We start from the raw sequence: 9,225 nt of genomic DNA on the forward strand, positions 1-9,225 counted from the left end.
AAAAAGGGGTCCCCATATAGGTTACTCTGACGTACACATATGGATTTTGGTAGGTATATATAGCAGGTCAAGATGCACAAAACAGCCTTTTGCACCCATACCTCAAACCCAACAGGAAGTCATCCATTTTGCTTTGAATTTCAAAATAAGGCTTGTTTTTGGTGATTTACAGTGGTCATACTTTAACGACTTCCTCGTAGGGACTTCATCTGATTTTTGAAGTCAGTTTATTGACACACTGGACATTCAAAGTTATTACAAGCTTGAGGCCTAAAACAGAAAATCATTGTAACTCCCATACACAATGTTCAACGTTCTTTATATTTTACATGTATGATGGCAACTGGCAACTCATATCTGAACCAGCTGAGAAGGAGAATACACCTTTCTCTCCTCACTGACGATCTTTAACTCATGGTTCAGCAGTTTAGAGCCTGTTTTTATCTTGACGATTTCCAAAAGGGAAAATAGTTTCCTGTTTGTGTGAGACGGGGAGCTATAATGTTTATGTGGTTACATTATCAGATGGTAATTTCTGCCCCATCCCATAAAAACAGAAACAAACTGTTTCTAGGTATCACAAGATGAAGCTTCTCTCTGATTCTTCTGTACTGATGTCGGCTGCAGTAAAGGTGAAACTAGATCTGCTTTGATACTTTGAAATATTGAACTCTCTGATTCTGTGAGTTACATAAACATTTATCTTATCTACTAATCAGAGAGTATTGTCTTTATAAAGTTAACATTTAGTGAGGTAGCTGAGTCTCTGAGTTTTTGTGCAGGTGTGTTGGTGGTTTGTATCACAGTGGAGCTGACACGCACACAGTAATACACAGCAGTGTCTTCAGGCTGCACATTCTCACAGATTTTGGAAATACTTGTTGATAAATACTGAAAACATTCATCAAACAGGAGAAATGATGTTTGAAGTAACAGGTTCATGCTCAGTTATTTCATAATACATCCACATGCATTAAAAGTGCTGTCACGCCCGGCCCAGGGGAAACTGAAGCACACAGGTGACCCCCTCCTTTTCCTCACTCCCAAGGAAGACCAGTCAAACCAATATGCAGTCCACAATCTCTGATTTATTTAATCCAACACAAAGCATAAACAATCTTCAGAGAGAGCAAGGCCAAAACAACCAACAGAACCTCTTACCCAAAACCAATTTTTCTCACCTCAATAAAGAAAATGCAAAGTTCTTACCTAACTCCCTAACAGAAAACAGGAGCAAAAGAAGGGTGAAAAGTAACTTCTCCTCTGCCCTACTATTACCAGGACTGCTTTTCAGATTTTTATTTATTTTTTGGGCTTTTTTTTATTACATTGGACAGCTGAAGATAGACAGGAAATATTGGGAGGAGAGGGTGGGGGATGACACGCACCAAATGATCGGCAGATCGGGAGTCTAACCTGCGATCAGTGCAATAAGGGCTGTAGCCTCTGTACATGGGACGCCTGCTCTACCAGCTGAGCTAAATCAGCGGCCCTGCTTTTCAGACTTTAAATATATATTTACTCTATTTACAATATTTACAGAATTTCGCTCAAGCGATCATCCACTTGTCTCAAAGACGCTGCAACACTACGTTCGGGTTGGGAGTGAAGAAAGGAGGCGGGGCAAAGTCTACATCTGCAGCTCGATTTTAAAACAGGCGCCACAAGTTTTCCCCCAATCACAAACAGCCACCTGCAACACAGCACCGAGAGAGAAAACACACACAAAACGAGAGACAATAGCACCCACCCCAGGCAAGGAGGCAGAGCCACATCATTACTCTCAATACAACAGCTGGACTCATAATATGACTCAGTCATAACAAATACATCCTCCATTTATGAAAGTGATGCTGGTCAGTTTAGTTTCATACAAGTCTCTTACATTTAAACATGTTTTAAGTATTCATACACTAACACATTTATTTTTCTATCTGACATAACCATTCAAATGTTTTCATTACTTCTGTATATAAATGTTACATACACTATTTAAAGCCTGTTTGTCCCACTGAGACTGTTGTTATAATCATTAGTGGTCTGAGGGCTCCTCCTCTGGTGGCTTCATGTTACAAGTGTTCAGGCACTGAGGGGTTTTTGTTCAGCTCTGCTGATGTTTTGTGTTATTGTGACTCTCTGGCTCTCTTCTTCATGAGAGAAAAAACAACTTTCTATATTAATGTTGATTTTCAGGTTGAATGTGAATTTCAGATTCAGCTGAATGAGATGAAAAAAGATCCCAACATTGAGTCAATCAGTGGAATTTCTATCACTGCCAGATAATTGAATGAATGTGAGTCACAGTAATGCTGGTTTGATTAGATTTCACACTCACGAGGAAACTACAGAGAAAGTAACTTTAGTGAGAAACAGGAAGTATGTTTGAGCACTTTAATGATGATGATCACTGAAAAACTCTCTGAAGTCCTGCAATTAAAATATCATGTAACATGTTAATAAAACAAGATTAGATTTAGAGATTGATTTGGATTAATTTTAATGTCCTTCAAATGTAAAAAAAATATATAGTTATTATTGTAATGATGTTGCTGCTGGTGATAAATAGAGGAAGTAGTTTTTGTACGACTCTCCTGTTATTGTCTCTCACTGTGGGTCTCTGGCACAGTAATACACAGCAGTGTCTTCAGTCTTCAGACTGTTCATCTGCAGATACAGCTGCTGTCTGCTGTCGTCTCTGGAGACGGTGAACCGGCCTTGAACTGACTGAGAGTAGTATTTGTAGCCACCACCAGTGCTGATGTAAGCGATCCACTCCAGTCCTTTTCCAGGAGCCTGTCTGACCCAGTTCATCTCATAGCTGCTGAATGTGAATCCAGAGCCTGTACAGGTCAGTCTGTGGGATTCTCCAGGACGTTTAACCACTGGTTCAGATTGTGTCAGAGTCTGAGCATCAACACCTGGAGAGAGGATAAAAGTGAAATCAGCTGCTGACAGATATATACGCTATGTAACATGAATATAGTGATGATCTTCACCTGCCCAGCAGACAGTTAACAGCAGCAGTCCTGTCCTGTAGTCCATCATGTTAAACTGTGTGTCCACTGTTCTCTGTCCTCCTCTCTGCAGTCACATAAGTAGAGGAGGAAGACATCACAGTTTGCATTGACTCCTCCTCACAGAGAGAAAAGGAGTGTTTTGGGGGCAGGTGGGAGATTTTCTTTGTGTGGCCTCGACATATTTAGTCATATTTGATCATCATGTTTCCTCTGTTCTAACTGCAGTGTGGTCGGGCAAAGCAAGAAAACTTCATGTAGAAAATGATTTTTTAGTGTTCTTATTCTCTGGAACATAAAAGAAAGCTTCCTTCTTTTATTCCTGAATACAAAACACTTAATTTTTCACTACGTGTTGAACAATATGGATCTCAGCGTTTAATCTAGAATCAAATATTTACTGACATTTTATTTTAACAGGAGTCACTCCTATTATTTGTCTTTCTTTCATGTTCTCTGTGTTCAAATGTGTATCAGTGTATTTTTCTGATGATTGAAACAGAGACAACATGAATTTCTGACATGAAAACAGACCAATTATTAAAGGAAGCCTGAGAATAAAATCAATAAGGGACACCCCCCTGATGATGTTTCCATTATCAGGAAATTATGGATGACTTAGAGGCCAGAACCATCCAAAGTGAGAAATTAACTGACAACCTGCAACCAATCAGAGTCAAGTATTCAGCCTGACCGTGGTTCATGATTCCAATATTCAGTCAATCACTACTTGGAATTTTAACCACTGACAGATAATCACAATCAGGTTTTAATAGAGTGATGCTGAAACAACTGAATGTCCCCAGTGATGGTTGTAAACAGAGGAAGTAGTTTTTGTACGACTCTCCTGTTATTGTCTCTCACTGCGTCTCTCTTGCACAGTAATACACAGCAGTGTCTTCAGATAGAGCTTACTGCTGGAGTCATCTCTGGAGATGATGTATCTGCCCTGGACTGAACTCGAGTAACGAATTGGAGAACTAGATGTGCCTATGAGGGAGATCCACTCCAGTCCTTTTCCTGGAGCCTGTCTGACCAAGACCATAGTGGAGCTACTGAGTGTGAATCAAGGGGCTGAGGCACTGTGGGTTTTATGTTCAGCTCTGCTGATGGTTTGTGTTATTGTGGCTCTCTGGCACAGTAATACACAGCAGTGTCTTCAGGCTGCACATTCTGTCCGTTTAGAGTCGCTGTGTTTCTGGAAGAGTCTAAGTCGATACTGAACTTGTTCTTCAGTGAATCTTTTTTGAGTATGTTGTGTATCCCACACGTGCAGCTAGAATCCACTCCAGTGCTTTCCCTGCAGGCTGTCTGATCCAGCCTGTGTAGTAGTCGCTAACAGAATAAGAGACCTGACAGGTGATGGTCAGACGTTGACCTGGCTGCACAGTCACAGAGGCTGGCTGTGTCAACTGTTGACACTTCACGCCTGTTAAAATAAAGAACATGTTTTGTAAGAAATGATCAAGTTAAAGTGCAAAAGAAGAACTGTTGACTTTGACAAATCCAGAGAGACTCACATCCAGCTGCCAACAGCAGCAGCAGAGCTACAGAAAACATGCTTTATGTTAAAGTGACGTGCTGTGAACTCCACTGACAGCCTGATGTGAAGCTTTTATAGCCGAGTAACAAGGAAGCTCACTGAGTTTGCATAGAATCAAACATATGAAGCATCAGTGTTGCTCTGACTATATGAAAGCATGACTGTAAATCACCTCTGCTTTACATATGATACATCTGAGTTTTGCATTGACTCCTCCTCACCAGAACGTACAGCTGGAACAGACTTGATCTGTAACTAAAGTTCCTCGAGATCAAGCAGCCAAGGGTCATTTAATATTCACCAATCAGCCATAACATTGTGACCACTGACAGGTGAAGTGAATAACATTAATTATCTCGTTACAATGGCTCCTGTCAGTGGGTGGGATATGTTAGGCAGCAAGGGAACATTTTGCCCTCAAAGTTGATGTGTTGAAAGCAGGTAAAAAAAGTTGGTGATTTGTTAGAATGTGAGCGACTTTGATAAGAGCCAAGTTGTGATGGCTGTATGACTGGGTCAGAGCATCTCCAGAACTGCAGCTCTTGTGGGGTGTTCCCGGTCTGCAGCGGTCAGTACGCTCAAGGAGGGAGTGAAGGCTGGACCATGTGGTCCGATCCAACAGAAGAGCTACTGTAGCTGAAATTGCTGAAAAAGTTGATGCTGGTTCGGATAGACAGGTGTCAGAACACACAGAGCATCACATTGTTGTGTATGGGGCTGCTTAGCCGCAGACCGATCAGCTGTTTTTCTTTATCAATGAACTTCAACTCTGCGACCATTATTACATTTTTATTTGTTATATTTTACATTTAGTCTAATATAAGTTGTAGAGGCCTTTTTATAAAGTGATGCTGAGACAACTGAAAGTTGATGGTTGTAAATAGAGGAAGTAGTTTTTGTACGACTCTCCTGTTATTGTCTCTCACTGTGTGTCTCTGGCACAGTAATACACAGCAGTGTCTTCAGTCTTCAGACTGTTCATCTGCAGATACAGCTGCTGTCTGCTGTTGTCTCTGGAGATGGTGAACCGGCCTTGAACTGACTGAGAGTAGAATGTGTTGCTACCACCAGAGTAGATGTAAGCGATCCACTCCAGTCCTTTTCCAGGAGCCTGTCTGACCCAGGCCATCTCATAGCTGCCGAATGAGAATCCAGAGCCTGTACAGGTCAGTCTGTGGGATTCTCCAGGACGTTTAACCACTGGTTCAGATTGTGTCAGAGTCTGAGCATCAACACCTGGAGAGAGGATAAAAACATCAAGTGAAATCAGCTGCTGACAGATATATACGCTATGTAACATGAATATAGTGATGATCTTCACCTGCCCAGCAGACAGTTAACAGCAGCAGTCCTGTCCTGTAGTCCATCATGTTAAACTGTGTGTCCACTGTTCTCTGTCCTCCTCTCTGCAGTCACATAAGTAGAGGAGGAAGACATCACAGTTTGCATTGACTCCTCCTCACAGGGAGAAAAGGAGTGTTTTGGGGGCAGGTGGGAGATTTTCTTTGTGTGGCCTCGACATATTTAGTCATATTTGATCATCATGTTTCCTCTGTTCTAACTGCAGTGTGGTCGGGCAAAGCAAGAAAACTTCATGTAGAAAATGATCATTTACACTTTTCTCATTCTCTCTGTTACGTTCCCCGAGGATGGTTAGGTGATGAGGGGAGTAACGATAAATTATAATCCAGGAAAAAGAAGGGAGGAACAAAGTATCTGCAAATTTAAAGGAATTTATTCACAAATTAAGAAAAAATGGAACACAAAGCGAGCTTCTTTCAAAACCAACAAAAGAGAAGCTGTAACATAAATCAAGACTATTAAACCCAAAATGACGACTAACAAACATGAAGGCCTCGAAGACAGAACCCCTTCCTTCCACAATAGGAATATACACAAGCTAGTTGACGTCCAACACACGTGCAACCGAATGGCCCACTGGCCCTGGCTGTCTCCCCTCTGCTGCTCTTTATGCCTTCTCCTGATTGCTGAATGAGACCCAGGTGAGCTCAATCACCTGCAGTGAGGGGAGAGCAGCACCTGAGGAGCACACAGGAGAGAGACGCACACAGGAAACATGAGACAAAACTACGGCACGTAACACTCTGGAACACAAAAGAAAGCTTCCTCCTTTTATTCCTGAATATAAAACACTTCATTTTTCACTAAGTGTTAAACAACAGATTTCAGACTTTTATCTAGAATCTAATATTTACTGACATTTTTAATTGAACAGGAGTCACTTGTATCGTTTCTCTTCTGTTTTTAACCTTCTCTGAGTTCAAATATGTTTTGGTGTATTTCTGTGATGATTGAAACGGAGACAACATGAATTTGTGACACAAACAGACAAATTAGCTGAAGGGAGTCTGAGTATAAAGAATTGTATTGCTAAGACGAAGTGACGCTGAGACAAATAAATGTTTCCACTGATGGTTGTAAACAGAGGAAGTGATTTTTGTACGACTCTCCTGTTATTGTCTCTTTCTGTGGCTGTCGGGCACAGTAATACACAGCAGTGTCTTCAGGCTGCACATTCTGTCTGGTTAGAGTCACTGTTCGAGCACAAGTGTCTCTGCTGTAGTGTTCTTCAGAACATTATTCTGGTGAAAGTTTCCTCCCCCCACTGATGAAAAATCCCGTCCATTGGTTTTCCTTCATACTGACTGATCCAACCTGTTGCACATCTGCTGTCAGTCAAAGACTAACCAGAGACATAACAGGTGAGAGAGAGCTTTTTAAAGTACAGTTCTCTGTTCAGTCGTATTGATGATGTATTTACAGGACAGTTGTCTTCCTATGAATGCAGCCGTTGCTGTGAGTCATGATGAACTGTCCCAACATGCTGACAAACACACTTTCATTGATCAAATGTGCGTCAGTGTTAATTCTTCATTGTTGAAGGGGAAATGTTTTTAAAGCCCGACATGCTTCAGTGCTTCTCGTACAGCGATCAGGGTTGTTTAAAGCCTGTTTGTCCCACTGAGACTGTTGTTATAATCATTAGTGGTCTGAGGGCTCCTCCTCTGGTGGCTTCATGTTACAAGTGTTCAGGCACTGAGGGGTTTTTGTTCAGCTCTGCTGATGGTTTGTGTTATTGTGACTCTCTGGCTCTCTTCTTCATGAGAGAAAAAACAACTTTCTATATTAATGTTGATTTTCAGGTTGAATGTGAATTTCAGATTCAGCTGAATGAGATGAAAAAAGATCCCAACATTGAGTCAATCAGTGGAATTTCTATCACTGCCAGATAATTGAATGAATGTGAGTCACAGTAATGCTGGTTTGATTAGATTTCACACTCACGAGGAAACTACAGAGAAAGTAACTTTAGTGAGAAACAGGAAGTATGTTTGAGCACTTTAATGATGATGATCACTGAAAAACTCTCTGAAGTCCTGCAATTAAAATATCATGTAACATGTTAATAAAACAAGATTAGATTTAGAGATTGATTTGGATTAATATTAATGTCCTTCAAATGTAAAAAAAATATATAGTTATTATTGTAATGATGTTGCTGCTGGTGATAAATAGAGGAAGTAGTTTTTGTACGACTCTCCTGTTATTGTCTCTCACTGTGACTCTCTGGCACAGTAATACACAGCAGTGTCTTCAGTCTTCAGACTGTTCATCTGCAGATACAGCTGCTGTCTGCTGTTGTCTCTGGAGACGGTGAACCGGCCTTGAACTGACTGAGAGTAGTATTTGTAGCTACCACCATCACTGATGTAAGCGATCCACTCCAGTCCTTTTCCAGGAGCCTGTCTGACCCAGGCCATATAGTGGCTGCTGAATGTGAATCCAGAGCCTGTACAGGTCAGTCTGTGGGATTCTCCAGGACGTTTAACCACTGGTTCAGATTCTGTCAGAGTCTGAGCATCAACACCTGGAGAGAGGATAAAAACATCAAGTGAAATCAGCTGCTGACAGATATATACGCTATGTAACATGAATATAGTGATGATCTTCACCTGCCCAGCAGACAGTTAACAGCAGCAGTCCTGTCCTGTAGTCCATCATGTTAAACTGTGTGTCCACTGTTCTCTGTCCTCCTCTCTGCAGTCACATAAGTAGAGGAGGAAGACATCACAGTTTGCATTGACTCCTCCTCACAGGAGGGTGACAACTATTTGAATAAGATACCACTCATTCCTTCTTTTACTGTTTTAAATTCACTAACTTGAACTGAAGATCTGCTCCCAAATAAAAACAGAAGAAGTCTAAAGTTTTTCTTTCTGCTATAATACTAAACTGCTGTTGAAATCATTGGTGGTCTGAGGGCTCCTCCTCTGGTTTAAACTGTGTTTACATCAATTATACATCATCATTATCAAATTGTAGTCAAAGCTGATGGACAATGTTTCACACATGTTGAGTAATTAAAGTTAATTACAATTGACACACAGGTGAGATTCACTAAACATAACAAACCTGCCAGTCTATGGCACAAACTTATCCTACCCACAGGCCACCTTCCCTAAAGGCTTGCAACCCTACAGGTAGGTCTAACAAACGCTCGGACAACAGATGCTGCAGCTTCTTGATGCTGCTTAAGGTATTTCTTTCTGAGGCTTACCAACAAATGGAAACTTGATCCACTCTGAGGAGCTTGTTTTGTTTCTATGTTTGAAAAAGCAAACATACTCCAAAAACGTACAAAAAACG

This window comes from Semicossyphus pulcher, unplaced genomic scaffold (genome assembly GCF_022749685.1).
Source record: "Semicossyphus pulcher isolate SPU_LCO1_2020_fin unplaced genomic scaffold, fSemPul1.0.p SCAF_23, whole genome shotgun sequence".
Classification (NCBI taxonomy): Eukaryota; Metazoa; Chordata; class Actinopteri; order Labriformes; family Labridae; genus Semicossyphus; species Semicossyphus pulcher.